At 42.8% G+C, this 19,368-nt stretch overlaps 1 protein-coding gene across 1 annotated transcript in view; it reads left to right on the top strand.

Annotated features, from left to right (window-relative positions):
- CALHM6 (calcium homeostasis modulator family member 6) overlaps nucleotides 1-19,368 on the top strand; it is a 53,809-nt gene that overhangs the window by 31,726 nt on the left and 2,715 nt on the right. The gene's annotated exons all lie outside the window — the stretch shown is intronic.

Genomic DNA, 19,368 nt, shown 5'->3' with positions numbered 1-19,368 from the left:
CTGTGGATGCACAGGATTTCAGCCAGTGCGAGGTTGGGTATGTGGAAGTTGATTCTGTCATTGAGGTATTTGGGTCTGTTGTTGTGTAGGTATTTGTTTTTCTCCACGAGGAGCCAGTGGATTCTTCGTAGGTGTTGGCTGATGTGTTCGTGTCAGGGGATGCTGAGGACGAGTATGGCATCGGTGTTCTGTATTGTTTGGAGTTTGCTGAGTAGGGACTTGTTGATGCCGGTGTAGAGTGCGTTTCCATAGTCCAGTCTGCTGGTGATGAGTGTGTGGGTGACTGTCTTCCTTGACTCAGGGGGGATCCACTTGAAGGTCTTGCGGAGGATGCAGAGGGTTTTGAAGCAGCTGGAGGTGACGGCGTTGACCTGTTGGTTTATGGTGAGTGATGAGTCGAGTACGATGCCGAGGTTCTTCGCGTGGTCTGTGGGGGTAGGTGGGCTTCCGAGGGCGGTCGGCCACCAGGTGCTGTCCCATGCAGAAGGGGTGGTACCGAGGACGAGGGCTTCTGTCCTCTCAGCATTGAACTTCAGGCAGCTGTTGGTCATCCAGACTGCGACGTCTTGCATTCCTTTCTGGAAGTTGAGTTTGGCAGTGGTGGGGTCTTTGGTGAGGGAGAGGATGAGCTGGCTGTCATCAGCGTATGATATGATGTTGAGGCCGTGTTGTCGGACTATGGCTTCGAGGGGAGCCATGTAGATGTTGAAGAGGGTGGGGCTCAGGGATGAACCCTGTGGGACTCCTCAGGTGATTTTCGTGGGGTCGGAGAAGAAGAGTGGGAGTCTGATCCTTTGGCTGCTTCCGGTGAGGAATGATCGGATCCAGTCCAGGGCTGTTCCTTGTATGTATGCCTGCGGCGTGTAGACTGGTGACTAGTGTGTGGTGGGAGACGGTGTCGAAGGCTGCTGATAGGTCGAGTAGGATGAGGGCTGTGGAGTGGCCTTGGTCCTGGAGGGTGCAGATGTCTGTGCCGGCGAGTAGGGCGTGCTCTGTGCGGTGGTTGCTTCGGAATCCAGATTGGGACTGGCCGAGAACGGCGTTCTTTTCAATAAATCGTGTCAGTTTCCTGTTGACTGTTGTCTCTGCAACTTTGGCTGTGAAGGAGAGGAGCGAGATGGGGCAATAATTCTTGAGGTCGGTGGGGTCAGCTGTGGGCTTCTTGAGCAGGGGTCTGACTTCTGCGCGCTTCCAGTCATCTGGGAAGGTGCCTGTTTTGAAGGTGGTGTTGATGGTGCGTTGTAGTTCAGGTGCGATGGCGGCCGCGGCTCTGTGGTAGATGTGAGGGGGGCAGGGGTCGGTGGGGGCCCCCGAGTGGATGCTTTTCATAGTTGAGGCGGTGTCTTCGGCCATGATCGGTGTCCAGTTGGAGATGGAGGGCTGGCTGGTGATTCTGGGGGACGAGGGGCCGTCTGTGGTGCCTGGTGGATGGTCGATTAAGTTGTCGTAGAGGTTTATGATCTTGAGGTGGAAATAGGTTCCAAGCTTGTCGCAGAGGTCTTGGGGTGGGGTGATGTGTGTGGCTTCGATGCGTGGGTTGGTGAGTTCTTCAATGACACTGAAAAGTTCCTTGGAGTTGTTGGAGTTGGCCAGGATTTTGTTGTGGATGAAGTTCCTCTTGGTGGCTCTGATCTGGTTGTGGTAGTCCGTCATGGCGTCCTTGTAGGTGGTGTCTTGGTGATTCTCCAGTTCTTCTCCAGGCGTCTGCCTGGAGCGGTGGTGAACCAGGCGGCTTTCCTGAGGCGTTGTGTGTCGGGGTTGCGTAGCGGGCGAGCTCATCTGTGCAGTTGGAGATCCTGGTGTGGAGTTCTCTGGCTGCGTCGTTTGCATCTGGTGCCCAGGTGTGGTTGTCTCGGTGAGGGTGGAGTTAAGTTGCTTGTCGGTAACCTTGCTCCAGTTCCTTCGAGGCGGGCGTGGGGCTGGTTTGGGTGCCTTGGGTTTGTTGATGGCGAAGTGTATGCAGTGGTGGTCGATCCATGGCGGCTGTGTTGTGTGGCTGAATTGTATGCTGTTTCCTGCTGCGAAGATGGGGTCGAGGGTGTGTCCTGCTCTGTGGGTCGAAGGGGAATTTAGTAAGAATTCAGCTTTTGCGCATTTAGTTTGAGCTGGTAGCTGGCGAGCCATTGTACAATCAGCTTTAGAGCCTAGTTCATTGATTTGATATCCTCTAGGGATGAAATTTTGATATAGATCTGTGTGTCATCAGCATACATGTGGAAAGAGATGTTGGAGATACACATTATTTCAGCTAACGGTTCCAGATAGAGGTTAAAAAGAGTTGGGGAGAGAGTTGAACCTTGGGGGATTCCGATCGTTATCGGAGAAGGAGAGGATAGATTTCAATTGACTAAGAATCTATGGGAGGGGTCCCATAGGAAGGATCTAAACCATTCGAGAAAGTCTACGCCTAATCCCATCATAGTTTGAAGCTGTTCTAGTAACTTCTCTTGGTTAACTGTTTCAAATGTCGATGATAGGTCCAAAAGAATTAAACACGTTTTGCCTTGGTCTAAAGCTTGAAGGGCGTCATCTCCTATATGGAGAATAGTTGTAGCAGTGCTATGATCTGGCCTGAAACCAGTTTGGTATTCGTCTAGCAGGTTGAATTGTGTTGGCTAAGCTGTTGTTGCACACATTTCCAAGTACTTTTGCTAGTAGAGGAATATTAGATATTGGTCTGAAACTGTCTAGTTCAGCAGGATTCCGTGTGTTTTTTTTTAAGATGGGTTTGACTGCACCAGCTTTTAGAGAGTCCGGTATGGACCCTTGCATTAGGGAAGTGTTGATTTATTGTAGTCCAGATGGGTATGATAAATTGGTTGGTTGCGACCAAGCAGTTGGAGGGGAGCGGGGCATTGAAGTGGTTGTTCGGTTTTATGGAGGATAGAATTTTCGAGATGGTATGGTCATCCTATAAATTGAAGGTAGTCCAGTGCGCTTGTGTTTTTGGGTACTGCCTGGTGGGAATGTGTAGAGAGATGTGTTGCCCAAAGAGGAGAACGGACGCTAGTGGCAGAATTCAGCTTGTTTCCCAAATAGTTGATTTGGGCTGTAAAGAAGGAGAACTCATCACAGGTTATTAGGGATTTTGTTGCTCCTTCAGTGGTGTTTTCAGTTGGTTTGATTGATGTTCTACCATTTCAAAGAGCTTATGAGGTCTGTTCTTAGCGTTCTCCAGTTCCAATCTAAAGAATTATTTTTTTAATTTGAGTATGCTCTTGTTGTACGCATTTCTGATCTCTCTGAGAAGTTTTAGTTGGGAGGCAGAGGGGTGTTGTCTCCAATTCCTTTCTGTTAGCCGAAGATTTCTCCTTTAATTGTTTATGGACCCATTAAACCAGTGATTTTTGTCTTTAACCTGAATTCTTTTTAGTTTTAGCCAGGCTAGAGAGTCAATTATATCAGACATTGTGGAGTTGCTCAGTAAATTCGCTAACATTTGATAGCTTGGGGGAGGCGGGAGATCCTTCTCGCATCGTGCTGCCAGCTTCTCAAAGTCTAGGCTTTTTGTGTCCCTGAGCCAGAGTCCTGGTTTCACTAATTGTGCAGATCTTTTCTTATGTCCGCACGGTATTAGGAAGGTAATAGCGTGGTGGTCTGACCAGTCGCAAGGAGCAATTGAGGTTAGCCTGACCGCCTCTGCCTTTAAGATGATCCAATCCAATGTGGAGCCTTTCATGTGAGTTGGTAGAGTGCAGGCTTGAGTAAGTGATTGGTCAGAGAGTGCAGGCTTGAGTAAGTGATCGTTCAGCTAGGAAATCTTTAAGGATGTTGACCTGACTGTCATTAAGGTCGTTCCATTGAAGATTAAAGTCTACTAGGAATATATCATTGGAGTGGGTGGGGGTGGGGGTAGGGATTTGCTGTAATGATTTCCACGAGGTGGTCGATGAATGGGTCATTGTTACTCGGGGTTGGTAGAAGGTGTGCAGTTTGCACAATTGGTTAGAGTCATTATTTATGAAGAGTGTGAGATATTCGCAGGAGTCAGGAGGATACGAGCGAAGTTCGGTAACAGAGAGGTCGGAGCGGAGATGCTAGCAATATTTTCCCCTTTTTTTACTTGCCTTTCAAGCCTTACGAGGTTGTAGTCTGGAAGAACCAATAAATCCAGGCAGGGCGATGATGCTTCATTGAGCCATGATTCGGTAAAGATTGCCACGTCGATTTCTTGACTCAGGATGAATGCGGCGATGTCGGAAGCATGCTTCACTGCTGATCGGCGATTAAGTAGGAGACCAGAGAGCTGTGAGGCTGAGTTCCCAGGGGTTATGTAGTGATTTGGGGTGGATAAGGGTTCCTCGCGTTAAGTTGTTACTGTTTACCCCTCTGTTTCTGAATGTGGACATTCTATTTGTGTTGATTTAGACTGTATGAATGTTGTCATTGTCTTTCTTTTCAGGGGGACTGGAAGCAGCAGTTGTTGCCTCGTAAGATAATAGAAGAGCTAGTGTTTCATCCACCGATAGATAGTTAAGTTGTTTCCAAGGGCGATAGTGTCTATTGGCCAGTGACATGGGTTGATGGAAATGCTTGATTTGGGGATAGAGTACTGATTTTTGAGTGAGCTTGATTTTAGAGAGAGAGTGTTCCGTAAGGTGTAGCATTTCAAGAATAGTGTTATGGATGCTCTGAGCTATGCTGCCTGTTCGGAGGTTCAGAGCTTCTGATGATCCTGGTGCATCTTTAACTATCCCCAGCTCCCCACGGTTTATTGCAGATGGCGCGGGGAGGCTTCAAGAGAGGGAACATAGAGAGAAAGCGACCAGAGAGGGAGTGGAGTAGAGAGAAAAATAGATGGATGGAAAGACAGATTGCAGGAGGAGACAAAGGGAGCGGGCTGGTCTGAGCATTTTTTCCAGGTTTGCTTTTGGTTCTCCAGTCTGGCCCTGATAACGAGCAAAAGGTCATTTAGCATCCCGATATAGCTCTGTGAGCAACCCAGGACAGAAGCCTCAAATACAAGAAAATCCCTTAAACTGGCACCATTTGCCACCGTAACTATAACAATACTGATGCTTTTGTACTCCTACACTTTCAAAGACTTCTGAGAGGAACCATCATGAGTAAAGTGCTTTCACATTTTAGTAGACCACGGTGGATATTGCAAAATATTTACAATGCTGCAAAAATAGCAGTGCAGTGCATTTGCTTCATTTGTGCTGCATATGCTTCTGGTATTTTCACCTGGTCAAGCATGGCACCAACTAATTTGACATTATGTTTGCTGTATTTACATACTCAGTATACAAAATATCATTACCCAGTTTTTAGGTTTAAAGTGTATAGCCTTTGCTCTATTATTGACAGGTGTATTGTATTCTATACTAGCTAGAGATAGATGATGGGAACTTAAGTCCTCTTCCCTGGCTTCGCATTTTAAAGAAGGTTTTAGCAGGAAACCAGTAATGTCACTTCCTGGGCAGATGTATGATAGGAAAATGAAGTCCTCTAGCCTGACTTCTTCCTCCACAGATGATTTAGTCAGGAAAACAATTATATAACTTCAGTGCAGAGGGATGATGGGAAAGGAAGTCCCTATGCTTGGCTTCTCATAAAGATGGTTTTAGCGGGTAACTCTGCCTGTGCTGACATGTAAGCTTGTCCTGTGCTAATGGATGATGTGAAATAAAGTCTACTTGCCTAGTTTATTCTTTCAAAGATTATTTTGCGTCAGATGGGTCATGGGTAATGAAGTCCTCTAGTTAGCTACATTTAAAGATGGTTTTGGCAGGAAATCAGTGATGTCACTGTGTGCAGTTGGGTGATGGGAAATTAAGTCCTCTTACGTGCTTCTTCTTTTATGATGTTTTGTTGGGAATCCAGCGTGTCACTTCCTATGCCGATGGATGATGTCAACTGCAGTGTTGACCGCTCTGGTGCTGATGGATGATGGAAAAGGAAGAGCTTGTCTGATTGTCTTTCAAAGTTTGTTTTGGCTGGAAGGCAGTGGTGTCACTTTCTCTTCAGATTAGGTCTGTCCCCTGGCTGGTTTTATACTGGGATCACTGGCATTTTAATGTCCCTGCTGGTACAAAAATTTTAAAAATCACCTAAAACACAGTTAACGCCATTCCTGATAAAGCAGACGGCTAAATCTAATGTAAATGGCCAACTACAGGCTATTTCACTACTCCCTTTTCCTGGAAAGTTATAGTAAGTATTCTGAAATGTCAACATTTTAAGTTCATAGAATCCTCCAGTTTATTAGATATTTATCAATGTGTCTTTCATTCTTCCATTAGAAGTGCCTCTGGGTGCAGCTCTGATCGTAAATCTTCAACATTTATCTCACTCCCTTGGCCAACCCTACACGCTCCTTTGGGATGAACTTCTATTGCTACGCCCTTGAATCACATCTCATAGTACACTTAGACGTCAGGAGAAACTCTTTCAAATCAAATTTTTAAGACTACATGTGTGCAGTAACCAGGTGGATGAACTCTTTCAGACTGAACCCTGAGAAGACTGAAAATGGGGTTTTCGGTTACCACTCTGCTTGGCTAAGGAATTGTTGGCCACTCGATGTAGATCTTCTCCCCTCCACCCACCCGGTCCTTCTTCCGATCATTTTTCTGTGGTTTGCAATCTTGGGATTATTTTTCATGCACAGCCATTTCTCAAAAAGATATGCTTTCCATTACTTGTTTTGTATTCTTTACATCATCAGAAAAAAACATTTAATTGTTCCTAATTATCACTGAAAGAGAGTTGCCCAATCATTTATTATTTTGCAATTGGACTACAGCAATTTTCCCTAATTTAGTTTAGCCGTCTATTTTACCAACAGACTACAATGTCTATAAAAAACTGCTTCCTAGTTAATCCTCAGTTTGAAACAAAAAGCCCGCATCACAGCCTATTTGTCCTCTTTACATTGCCTGCAGATCTGCAAAAGATGTCTTTTCAAGACACTATGCATCTGCCACATGGTGCTTTACGGGACTTCACTAGCCTACTTGTGCAAGATCTTCTGTCACTATATATCTGAAAAGTCTCTTAGTTCTATAGAGACTAACATTTTGGTCGTCCCTCGCATTTGCAGCATTCACACTTGGTACTCATGGCTGATGCCTGGAATTCTCTCCTTCTATTTTCACATGCCAACACTGATCTTCAGAGTATCTGGAAGCAGTTGAAAACCCATTTATTTAGACAGGTTTCTCTCTAATTGCTGTGTTGCAATGCGAGTGATTGTTGTAGACGTAGCTAGCGCCAGGTTACTCTTTCCTTTTGGTAACTGCACATTTTAAAATAGATACAATAAAAAATAAAATCTTGGCTTAATCCACGTGTGTTTTAGTCTCACAGTTTTTCTATATTCTGTTTGTGTGTGTCCTTCCACCACCGTTGGAGAACATGAGGGACTATATTGCATCATAAATCAGTCAACAAGTGGCACAAGTAAGTGAGTTCCAACAAAAGCATCCAAAAAGTGAACGAAACAGTAAGGGTTGCATTATTTTGTATAGCATCCACTTTTAGATGCTTTTTTCTGTGCTGTACTCGGTTTGACATTTGTACATCATGCACATTCTTGATCGGCACACCTTAAAAAAACATGAAACCTATTTGGCTTTGCCAGTGCTTGTTGATTAAATGGGGCTAGGTGAGGCAATATCAAGTTGTCCCTTTTTTAATCAAGTGGCAAAACGAGTAAAAAACCAGTTTGTGTGGTTTTCTTTCTATAAAGGGTTGGCCATATACTAGGTGGGGGTCTCCAACCTTTTCATGTAGTGAGAGCTACTTCTGATCGCTGAAAATCATTGCGTGCTACTAAAGGCCGTGCAACTTGTGCATTACTCCTAGAGACCCCTCCAAATCCAATTCACTGACTTTAAACCCAAGGTCTATGGATCCAAAACTGTGGTTTGAACAAAATACATTGAGTGCCCTAGAAACACTTATAAGGATGACAATGATTTGTGTTGTCACCATACTTTATAGTATGGAGAGAGAGGAGTGAGCTTGCAATTAAAGTAGCGCTGTTATGTACTCAATTGAAACTGATGAGATATAAAGGTTTTTATTTATTGAAATGCCTACATAAAACATTCATTATTCTGTGCTGTGCCATGAACAGCTCTTTTCAAACCCAATTGAAATAGATAGTATGAACAAAAAAGACGTTCTGATGGCCCCATATGCATATTATAGTAAAGCAAGACACGAAAGAGAGGTCAAGGGAACAACTGTGGTAACCTATATGTCTATTGAGGATGTTTCACATATGCCATCTAATTATCTCCTAAAACCAATAGGCCGCTGGGAGAGGGGACTCGTTTTTCGCTCAAGGGCAGACACAGTAAAATTCTTACTCAGTTTCCCCCTTGGGTACAAAGCTAATTTAGACCATCTCTGATGCCCGCGCGACGGACGGAGAGGGCAAACGATACTCCACTTTTTATTTTTCTGTAAATTCTATATAAAATATGCAAAATGGCTCTGGATACCGTTTTAAAAAAAAAAATCTTGCCTGTTCATCTTGAAGCTGCTTACATGAAAATTCTTACACAGGAAGATGATGAATTACTCCTCCGTGTAGGCTCCTTTTTGAAAGTCGCAGTACGTGCTTGTAATACGATGCGTACTTTATGAAAGGTGTTCTTATCAAATTAATATTTATACTGTTACTACGATTAACAGAAACTAATGGACACTCTCTGTAGACTTGCATTAAATCTTTTATAATGATCATGAATGGCATACACAAAGTGGGCATTAACCAGAAAACTGTTGTATCCGTTAATAATATGATGCATCTTTATGTAATGCTTTCATTGAATTTGTTTTTATATTGTTCTTATGACTAACAATAACTTGTGTATTCTCATGCTGCTATGTGCTTGTGCATGTGCTTTTATGGATATATTTTTATTGAATTGAATTGAATTAAAGGAGTGCTGTTTTGCACTCAATTGAAACTGATGAGAGAGAAACGTTTTTATTTATTGAAATGCCCACATGAAACTTCATTCTTCTGTGCTGTGCATGTCTAAGAGCTTGTAATATAATTGACAGTTGTATTGAAGTTGCCCCCAACGGGCTGGCTTTCTTTCTTGATCCAGTTTACACTTCCAGCGTGGAAAAAAGGTGAGTCAAGAAAGACAAGTCAGACCATCAAGGCAACTTCAATACAACTGTCAATTATATTACAAGCTCTTAAGATGAACAGATAGTTCACTCTTAAACATGCACGGAGAAGAAGAAGTTTCATGTTGGCATTTCAATAAATAAAAACCTTCCTATCTCATCAGCTTCTGGTGAGTTAAAAACGGAAGTACTTTTATTTGCAAACTCACTCTACTCTCTCCTTTATAGAGCAAAAGTTATTACATGCCAGAAATAAGTACATATACATTTACACTTCCTGGGAAAAAAAGCGGAAAGAAAAGAGAAAAGTCAATCTGTTCAACTAGGTCTGGTAACATCAATGAAATTCATTCACAGTTTCCCATTTAAAAAAACAAAAAACGAAAGTACCTTTTTCGCCCTAAATTGGCAGGGTATGCCCATACGTGGGTCCCTTGCTCACTTTGCCACTGAATTCAAGATAGCCTGGCTGATTAGGGTTATGAACCCTCAACCGGTCCCAGGATGCTTGTTTCCAGTCCAGGGAAGACATGGCTTGGCAGTTCGGGCTGGACTGTTCCCATGAGGCACAGGGTCAGACTGATTTGCATATGGCCATGTCTGAACTGGGGTGGTGGAGTGAGCTAAATAATGATGATGGATTAAACCCAGATTAGTTGACTGGGGGTGAGTGTTTGAATTGCTCAAACGCTCCGCCCATCATCCCCTTTGGTATCGCTTTGTTCACCCTAAATTGGCAGGGTATGCCCAGACGTGGGTCCCTTGCTCACTTTAGTAGAAACACGAGGGAGCCTCATTACGATTCCCATTAAGCTGCACTACCTATTAGAATGAATCCAATGCATTGAATCCGTAATCGACTGTATTTATTCTTCCACTTTTTAATCGGGTATAATTATCCTTTGTTTCTCTTTCATTTTCGTCAATCCATTATACTCATTCACTTTTCTTTAGCTGCTCAATAAAACGCAGGAACATCAATGTTTCCACATGTCACTCTTTTATTCAAATCACCCAATGCATTTCGGGAACAATCCCTTCTTCGGGGGTTTCTAAGATACAAGAAATAATAATAATCAGTGCCATAATGATACTCGTGATTCAATAAACAAAATGCACCGCGACCAAATTTAACATGTGTTCAAGCTGTACTAAAACCTCTTGCAAAACGAACTAAGACAGTGGTCATAACTTGTGTGTTAATACCAGCAATGTTCACACTAAATAAATCACATCGCATAACTCCACTAATACTGAGCAATTCCTCACCTACTCTAATCACTGGGGTCTTGTTTGTAACATTAAATAATACGTTGCGCGCTTACCGTGACACATGCTGTTAAGAACGCTTAAATGGGTCTCCTGTTTCATTTGATAAAATGCCTCGCATTGAAGCAACAGTGCGCTGTTCCCTTCCCCTCGGCCGTGAGGACTGCAAATGCCTAAAAGCAGCGAAGAACTCATTATTAACTGCTAACTGCAACCAGCTGAAAGATCACATGTACTGAAACTGGTACTAAAATGCGCAATGGATTGCAAAGGTATTCACTGCAAGCCATGCTGATGCAATCAGCAAACCAAACCACCTCACCCACAATGCCCCTGTGAATGTATAATTAAAACCTGACATCTGAATTACGCTCTACCGCGAATGTCCAGTGTGAATATTACAAAGAATCTTTAAATGTTTTTAAAAAAGTTCTTTCATTGTTGCAAATATTTAAGTATTAACACATATTTTCAAACTGAATCAACTCGGTCATATAGAAAAACAGTTCCATTATAAACACGATCTTGGATGACAGGGAAACATGATTCCTGGATATGCAATGTTGTTGAACGCTATTCAATGTTCTTTAGTCCTTTATTCACTCAAAAATGAATTCTGGGTGCAATCTCAACGAAGGGCAGAAAGTTCATTCAATAACACAGACATGGTGTTGAGATGCACACCGCTGTAATCTTGCTTAATTCCATTGTTAATTTCCTCCACAATTTCAACTTTGTCGGTGTGCTCGCTTATTCCGCACTCTGCCCACTTGCGCTGCAAAATAGTAGAAACACGAGGGAGCCTCATTACGATTCCCATTAAGCTGCACTACCTATTAGAATGAATCCAATGCATTGAATCCGTAATCGACTGTATTTATTCTTCCACTTTTTAATCAGGTATAATTATCCTTTGTTTCTCTTTCATTTTCGTCAATCCATTATACACATTCACTTTTCTTTAGCTGCTCAATAAAACGCAGGAACATCAATGTTTCCACATGTCACTCTTTTATTCAAATCACCCAATGCATTTCGGGAACAATCCCTTCTTCGGGGGTTTCTAAGATACAAGAAATAATAATAATCAGTGCCATAATGATACTCGTGATTCAATAAACAAAATGCACCGCGACCAAATTTAACATGTGTTCAAGCTGTACTAAAACCTCTTGCAAAACGAACTAAGGCAGTGGTCATAACTTGTGTGTTAATACCAGCAATGTTCACACTAAATAAATCACATCGCATAACTCCACTAATACTGAGCAATTCCTCACCTACTCTAATCACTGGGGTCTTGTTTGTAACATTAAATAATACGTTGCGCGCTTACCGTGACACATGCTGTTAAGAACACTTAAATGGGTCTCCTGTTTCATTTGATAAAATGCCTCGCATTGAAGCAACAGTGCGCTGTTCCCTTCCCCTCGGCCGTGAGGACTGCAAATGCCTAAAAGCAGCGAAGAACTCATTATTAACCGCTAACTGCAACCAGCTGAAAGATCACATGTACTGAAACTGGTACTAAAATGCGCAATGGATTGCAAAGGTATTCACTGCAAGCCATGCTGATGCAATCAGCAAACCAAACCACCTCACCCACAATGCCCCTGTGAATGTATAATTAAAACCTGACATCTGAATTACGCTCTACCGCGAATGTCCAGTGTGAATATTACAAAGAATCTTTAAATGTTTTTAAAAAAGTTCTTTCATTGTTGCAAATATTTAAGTATTAACACATATTTTCAAACTGAATCAACTCGGTCATATAGAAAAACAGTTCCATTATAAACACGATCTTGGATGACAGGGAAACATGATTCCTGGATATGCAATGTTGTTGAACGCTATTCAATGTTCTTTAGACCTTTATTCACTCAAAAATGAATTCTGGGTGCAATCTCAACGAAGGGCAGAAAGTTCATTCAATAACACAGACATGGTGTTGAGATGCACACCGCTGTAATCTTGCTTAATTCCATTGTTAATTTCCTCCACAATTTCAACTTTGTCGGTGTGCTCGCTTATTCCGCACTCTGCCCACTTGCGCTGCAAAATAGTAGAAACACGAGGGAGCCTCATTACGATTCCCATTAAGCTGCACTACCTATTAGAATGAATCCAATGCATTGAATCCGTAATCGACTGTATTTATTCTTCCACTTTTTAATCAGGTATAATTATCCTTTGTTTCTCTTTCATTTTCGTCAATCCATTATACTCATTCACTTTTCTTTAGCTGCTCAATAAAACGCAGGAACATCAATGTTTCCACATGTCACTCTTTTATTCAAATCACCCAATGCATTTCGGGAACAATCCCTTCTTCGGGGGTTTCTAAGATACAAGAAATAATAATAATCAGTGCCATAATGATACTCGTGATTCAATAAACAAAATGCACTGCGACCAAATTTAACATGTGTTCAAGCTGTACTAAAACCTCTTGCAAAACGAACTAAGGCAGTGGTCATAACTTGTGTGTTAATACCAGCAATGTTCACACTAAATAAATCACATCGCATAACTCCACTAATACTGAGCAATTCCTCACCTACTCTAATCACTGGGGTCTTGTTTGTAACATTAAATAATACGTTGCGCGCTTACCGTGACACATGCTGTTATGAACGCTTAAATGGGTCTCCTGTTTCATTTGATAAAATGCATCGCATTGAAGCAACAGTGCGCTGTTCCCTTCCCCTCGGCCGTGAGGACTGCAAATGCCTAAAAGCAGCGAAGAACTCATTATTAACCGCTAACTGCAACCAGCTGAAAGATCACATGTACTGAAACTGGTACTAAAATGCGCAATGGATTGCAAAGGTATTCACTGCAAGCCATGCTGATGCAATCAGCAAACCAAACCACCTCACCCACAATGCCCCTGTGAATGTATAACTAAAACCTGACATCTGAATTACGCTCTACCGCGAATGTCCAGTGTGAATATTACAAAGAATCTTTAAATGTTTTTAAAAAAGTTCTTTCATTGTTGCAAATATTTAAGTATTAACACATATTTTCAAACTGAATCAACTCGGTTATATAGAAAAACAGTTCCATTATAAACACGATCTTGGATGACAGGGAAACATGATTCCTGGATATGCAATGTTGTTGAACGCTATTCAATGTTCTTTAGTCCTTTATTCACTCAAAAATGAATTCTGGGTGCAATCTCAACGAAGGGCAGAAAGTTCATTCAATAACACAGACATGGTGTTGAGATGCACACCGCTGTAATCTTGCTTAATTCCATTGTTAATTTCCTCCACAATTTCAACTTTGTCGGTGTGCTCGCTTATTCCGCACTCTGCCCACTTGCGCTGCAAAATAGTAGAAACACGAGGGAGCCTCATTACGATTCCCATTAAGCTGCACTACCTATTAGAATGAATCCAATGCATTGAATCCGTAATCGACTGTATTTATTCTTCCACTTTTTAATCAGGTATAATTATCCTTTGTTTCTCTTTCATTTTCGTCAATCCATTATACTCATTCACTTTTCTTTAGCTGCTCAATAAAACGCAGGAACATCAATGTTTCCACATGTCACTCTTTTATTCAAATCACCCAATGCATTTCGGGAACAATCCCTTCTTCGGGGGTTTCTAAGATACAAGAAATAATAATAATCAGTGCCATAATGATACTCGTGATTCAATAAACAAAATGCACCGCGACCAAATTTAACATGTGTTCAAGCTGTACTAAAACCTCTTGCAAAACGAACTAAGGCAGTGGTCATAACTTGTGTGTTAATACCAGCAATGTTCACACTAAATAAATCACATCGCATAACTCCACTAATACTGAGCAATTCCTCACCTACTCTAATCACTGGGGTCTTGTTTGTAACATTAAATAATACGTTGCGCGCTTACCGTGACACATGCTGTTAAGAACGCGTAAATGGGTCTCCTGTTTCATTTGATAAAATGCCTCGCATTGAAGCAACAGTGCGCTGTTCCCTTCCCCTCGGCCGTGAGGACTGCAAATGCCTAAAAGCAGCGAAGAACTCATTATTAACCGCTAACTGCAACCAGCTGAAAGATCACATGTACTGAAACTGGTACTAAAATGCGCAATGGATTGCAAAGGTATTCACTGCAAGCCATGCTGATGCAATCAGCAAACCAAACCACCTCTTGCTCACTTTGCCACTGGATTTAAGATAGCCTGGCTGATGAGGGTTGTGAACCCGAAACCGGTCCCAGGATGCTTGTTTCCAGTCCAGGGAAGACATGGCTTGGCAGTTCGGGCTGGACTGTTCCCTTGAGGCACAGGGTCAGACTGATTTGCATATGGCCATGTCTAAACTGTGGTGGTGGAGTGAGCTAAAGAACGACGATGGATTAAACCCAGATCAGTTGACTGGGGGTGAGTGTTTGATTTACTCAAATGCTCCGTCCATCATCCCCTTTTATAGCAGAATTTCACTGAGTGCACTCCTGCGTCACACCACTTGCACATTATCCACCCAGAAATCCTGGGCCTTATAATAAAGCTCCAGTGTCAAGGCTGCTGCTTCGCCACACTAGCCACACAGGTGTGCACCGTGGAATCGCAGTGCCCGGCTGCAGAAGGGAGGTGCGCGATTCTAAAACTGCTCGTGCTGGGTGTCAGGCTTTCAGCAATGACGTCACATGCTTCTGCCAGCCCCGCCCCAACTAAGCTCAATTAAGAAAATCAGAGCTGCTGGTTTGAGGACGGGCAAAGGCTGCTATGAGGCCTGAAATTAAACAAAATAATAGAGACTGGCTATACGAGGGTGAAAGAAAATACAGGGTGTCTACGAGGAATAGGACATTTTACCCTGCATTTTTACTCCGAATGCCATTACCTCACATTTTTTGCTCCACAAAAAACTTTTATGACGCAGGGCTTTACAATGCAATCCATTACAACGCATTCCCCATTCCAACGCAATTACTATTCTAACTCCAGGGGGGGGCGTTACTTTGGGGAATGGGTTTTAACAGTTTTGCAGTGAAAAGCCATGCGTTGTAAAAGTTTTTGTGGAGTAAAAACAGCGGGGTAAGGGCATGTGGAGTAAAGCATGCGGGGTAAAGGATGTTTCCCGTCCGAGCTACTGGCAGATCACAATCGACCGGTAGGAGATCCCTCTTTGGGTATATATATATTTTTTAACTTTTGCACTCTCTCAATTTACATCCCTGTTTTAAAAAACGTTCTGTTATTTTGTTAACCAAATTCCGAGGTGCAAAGTAACGACAATTAGGCAAAGTTTTTTGCCATGCTTTTTTTGCCACAGTACAAACTTCTGTAATATTGTCCTTGGGTTCTTGGAGTAGGAATACACACATTTTTTTAACAATTGTATGTCTCTCACGAAATTCAAGGAAGTTCCTACTTACAATTTGATGAGCAAGTTTGATGACTAGAGATAAATGTCTATTTTAATCAAGGGTAGGGAAATAGAAGAAGCTGTGATCCATTCGGCTTCCAGCTAGTTATTGATAATCAAGGGTAATGGATCACTTGTACCTGGCACCAGGGTTCGGGTAGTTGTTTCCGATATTTGGTAAAAAACCCTCATTCACGTAAGGCAGTTCTTGGGCGGTATATCTTGATTCTCCGCCTTGATATTAAATACGTGACAGCATCTTCATAGGGTTTTTCCCATGCTTCCTCCGTCCCGGAGGCAACCACTGGGTGTTCCAGTAGTGATCAGGGAAAAAAATAAAATAAAAAAGTGAGAAGTGCTCAAGTGGTGTGACTAGTTATTTTAAAAAATTCCTCATGCTACCTGTATTCAATTTTTATTCCGTTAGGTGCAGGGGAAAAAAATGTAAAAAACAGCTAGTTGCAGAAAGGACGTTTTAGGAATCCGCTGCAGTTTTAGTCTGAGTGGTCGGTCGACATGTTTCAGCCCCTAGTTTGCCCTTGTGGGTCAGGGGGCTTTCTTCAGGACCTCAGGTGGAAGTAAAGTGTGAGAGATATGGATGGTATCCAAAATCAGGTTGTAAGTTCAAATACTACTCGTATGAACTTCATAAAGGATAATACCTTCGAGGTTCCAGTTTAGAACTCCTTGAGGGCAAACAGGATTGCGATAATACGCGGTTCCGTTGCAGCCACGACTTGTGCTGACGCTGTTTTCCTGCTCAGGAAAACAGCGTCAGCACAAGTGGCTGAAACATGTCGACCGACCACTCAGACTAAAACTGCAGCGGATTCCTAAAACGTCCTTTCTGCAACTAGCTGCTTTTTACATTTTTTTCCCCTGCACCTAACGGAATAAAAATTGAATACAGGTAGCATGAGGAATTTTTTAACATAACTAGTCACACCACTTGAGCACTTCTCACTTTTTTATTTTATTTTTTTCCCTGATCACTACTGGAACACCCAGTGGTTGCCTCAGGGATGGAGGAAGCATGGGAAAAACCCTTTGATGATGCTGTCACGTCTTTAATATCAAGGCGGAGAATCAAGATATACCGCCCAAGAACTGCCTTACGTGAATGAGGGTTTTTTACCAAATATCGGAAACAACTACCCGAACCCTGGTGCAAGGTACAAGTGATCCATTCCCCTTGATTATCAATAGAGATAAATGTCACTAGTTATCGAAGGGCGCAAGGATGGCGGAGTTACAAAGGGGATAAAGGAACATCTGAACACCGTGAAACGGATTATATTATGGGAGAGCTTTGAAAAGACCTGTCCTGCTCAATACACATTTAAAGGGTTCAGTCACTTTTAAAAAGAATTTTCTAGTCACTATTTGTCCACTGATTTTCTTTTTACTGTTGCTTTATATGTTCATTTTCTAATTTGGATGTCTTTTATTTTTTCTTAATCCTCTTTGAACCAAGGATGCCCCATCATCTATTGTTATTATGCTACCCCCCTTACTCCGGCACTCATGTTAACAAGCACATCTTACATTGCCAGGATATATATATATATTCCTTTATTCTGCTGGCCTTTGCTAGAGGCCCATATTCTTCTGCTAGCCATTGGCTGTGCAGCCCGAATCTGTGTTTCTGCTGCCTCTGTTGGGCCACACCTGAAATTGCAGATGGAGGCTCTGTGGCTCTGCTCCATTCTGCCTTGGAACACAGACTGCCGCAGCTGTGCTTGTTTGGTTAATAGAGATACAGTGGCATTTTTTTGGTGTACTGAAAGTCCATGCTAAATATGTTTTACAGAACACCAGTTCCCAGATTGAGGCATAAGGTTGCACATCCAAGGTGTAGTAATGCTTCACTGTATTCAAGAGAAGGGCTATAAAGTCCAAGCGGCATATTTATGAGGAGTTTGCGCCATGTTTGCACCATGCAAAGTGGTACATGAAAAATACAAACCTCTCAGTCATATTTATGAAGCCATGCAAAGCCACTTTGTGTGTGGCTTTGAATGGCTTCACAAATATGGAGTAACGCAACGTAGTGCATATCGCTGCGTTGCCTTATTTTGCTCAAGGGAGGCGTTCCATGGGGGTTGCGGTGGGTATTCTCACAGAACTGCCATGCTGTTTGATGCAGTCCCAGATTTGCAAGGACTTGTAATCCTACCCAGGTGAGGCGTAACGAGGAGAAATATCTTTTTTTCTCCTCGACTTTTCCCCTTTCTATTTGTGCTGCAGAATGCAGCACATATAGAAAGAGGAAAACACCTAAATTGATTGTTTTTGTGCTGAAATGTGCCCCTTCCTGCACAAGACCAATCCTGCCTGTAACGCAGACACCCGTGGACCATGGTGCAAGGGTGCCTGCGTTAACGCTAGGCTGACGAAATGGCACCAGCGCAGGGAGGAAGAACTGGAATGCATCGGATTGGATAAATACGGTGAATTCCTCCCCTTTTCCTGTGACAGAGGGCAGTGCAGCAAGGTAGCTTGTGGCGCTGCCCTGCGCCACTGTTCTGGTAAATATGCCCCCAAGATTCTAGAAGGCATGATACAATACCAGAAATAAAACACTTTAGTGCGTAACAAGATGCGAAATCAGAATAAGGAAAACTAGAGGCAAGGCTTCCACCAAGTAGCTGGTGATGCTAGCATCAGCCAGTGACATTTGAAAATAGTGGGGTACAATACTTAATGCAAACGCCAGTGAATACGCCAGGCACACACATTCCCACACACACATTTAACTTAAGAGCAATTTTACTTGCCCTCAGCTGCCTGCACATGTTCCTCCTCAGCTGCTGGTGCTCCATCTGGAGTTAACACCGAAAACAGAAAGCTGAGAGCTGTAGCTTGCACTGTATATCAGCATGGGGCTGGTATCACAAGGTCCATGCTGATGTACTGTGCAGGCTACTGTTTTCAACCTCTTGCTTTGTCACACCGCCGTTTCCTAACTCTGTGTTGGGACAGGGTGTTGTGACCTGCTGATTTATGTGTAGCCCCCGGCACTGCAGGGCTAAAGCCTAAATCACCTGATGGCCAAGGCTGGGACTTCACCAGGTCTGGATAGTCTGTCTGATGGCCGGTGCATGCACTTTCAGGGACCTGCCATAGCCAGGCACAAATGACCGTGCCTGCCTCAGACTGCTGCTTGCCTGGGTCAGCATTTTTTCTACTATTCTAATAGTAACAAATTGCTCATTATTATCTGCTTGTATAGTAGAAAAGAGAGGCAGAAATTAAGGCGAGTGGAACCCACAGTGCCCATATTAGCGAGATGCCCCAGGATGAAGCATTTTTAGGTTGGAGAAAAAAAACTGTGAAGAAACCTTTTGGGGTGCTTTGTTCAATTGACCGGTTCAAGTGGTTTATTCCATATAGGTGTGAGAGTTTCCAATAGGGTGTGTGTGAAATGAAAATTCTCCACCTTCCTTTTCTCTATAGCCTTGGGCCTGGTAGCTAGCTGCAGGTATAGATGTATTCCATGAGTCCTAAGCTGCATGCTTATATTGGCCTCCCCACATTCCATACGCTCACTCTGTTTGACAGTCTTGGTCCTAATTATTGCTGTCCTTCAGTCTAATGTCTTCATTTTGAAGGAGCCATGGCTGCTT

Source organism: Triturus cristatus, chromosome 6, assembly GCF_964204655.1.
Source record: "Triturus cristatus chromosome 6, aTriCri1.1, whole genome shotgun sequence".
In the NCBI taxonomy this organism is placed as follows: domain Eukaryota; kingdom Metazoa; phylum Chordata; class Amphibia; order Caudata; family Salamandridae; genus Triturus; species Triturus cristatus.
Note: the sequence above shows the minus strand (reverse complement) of the source record. Positions and strands in the feature narration are given on the sequence as shown.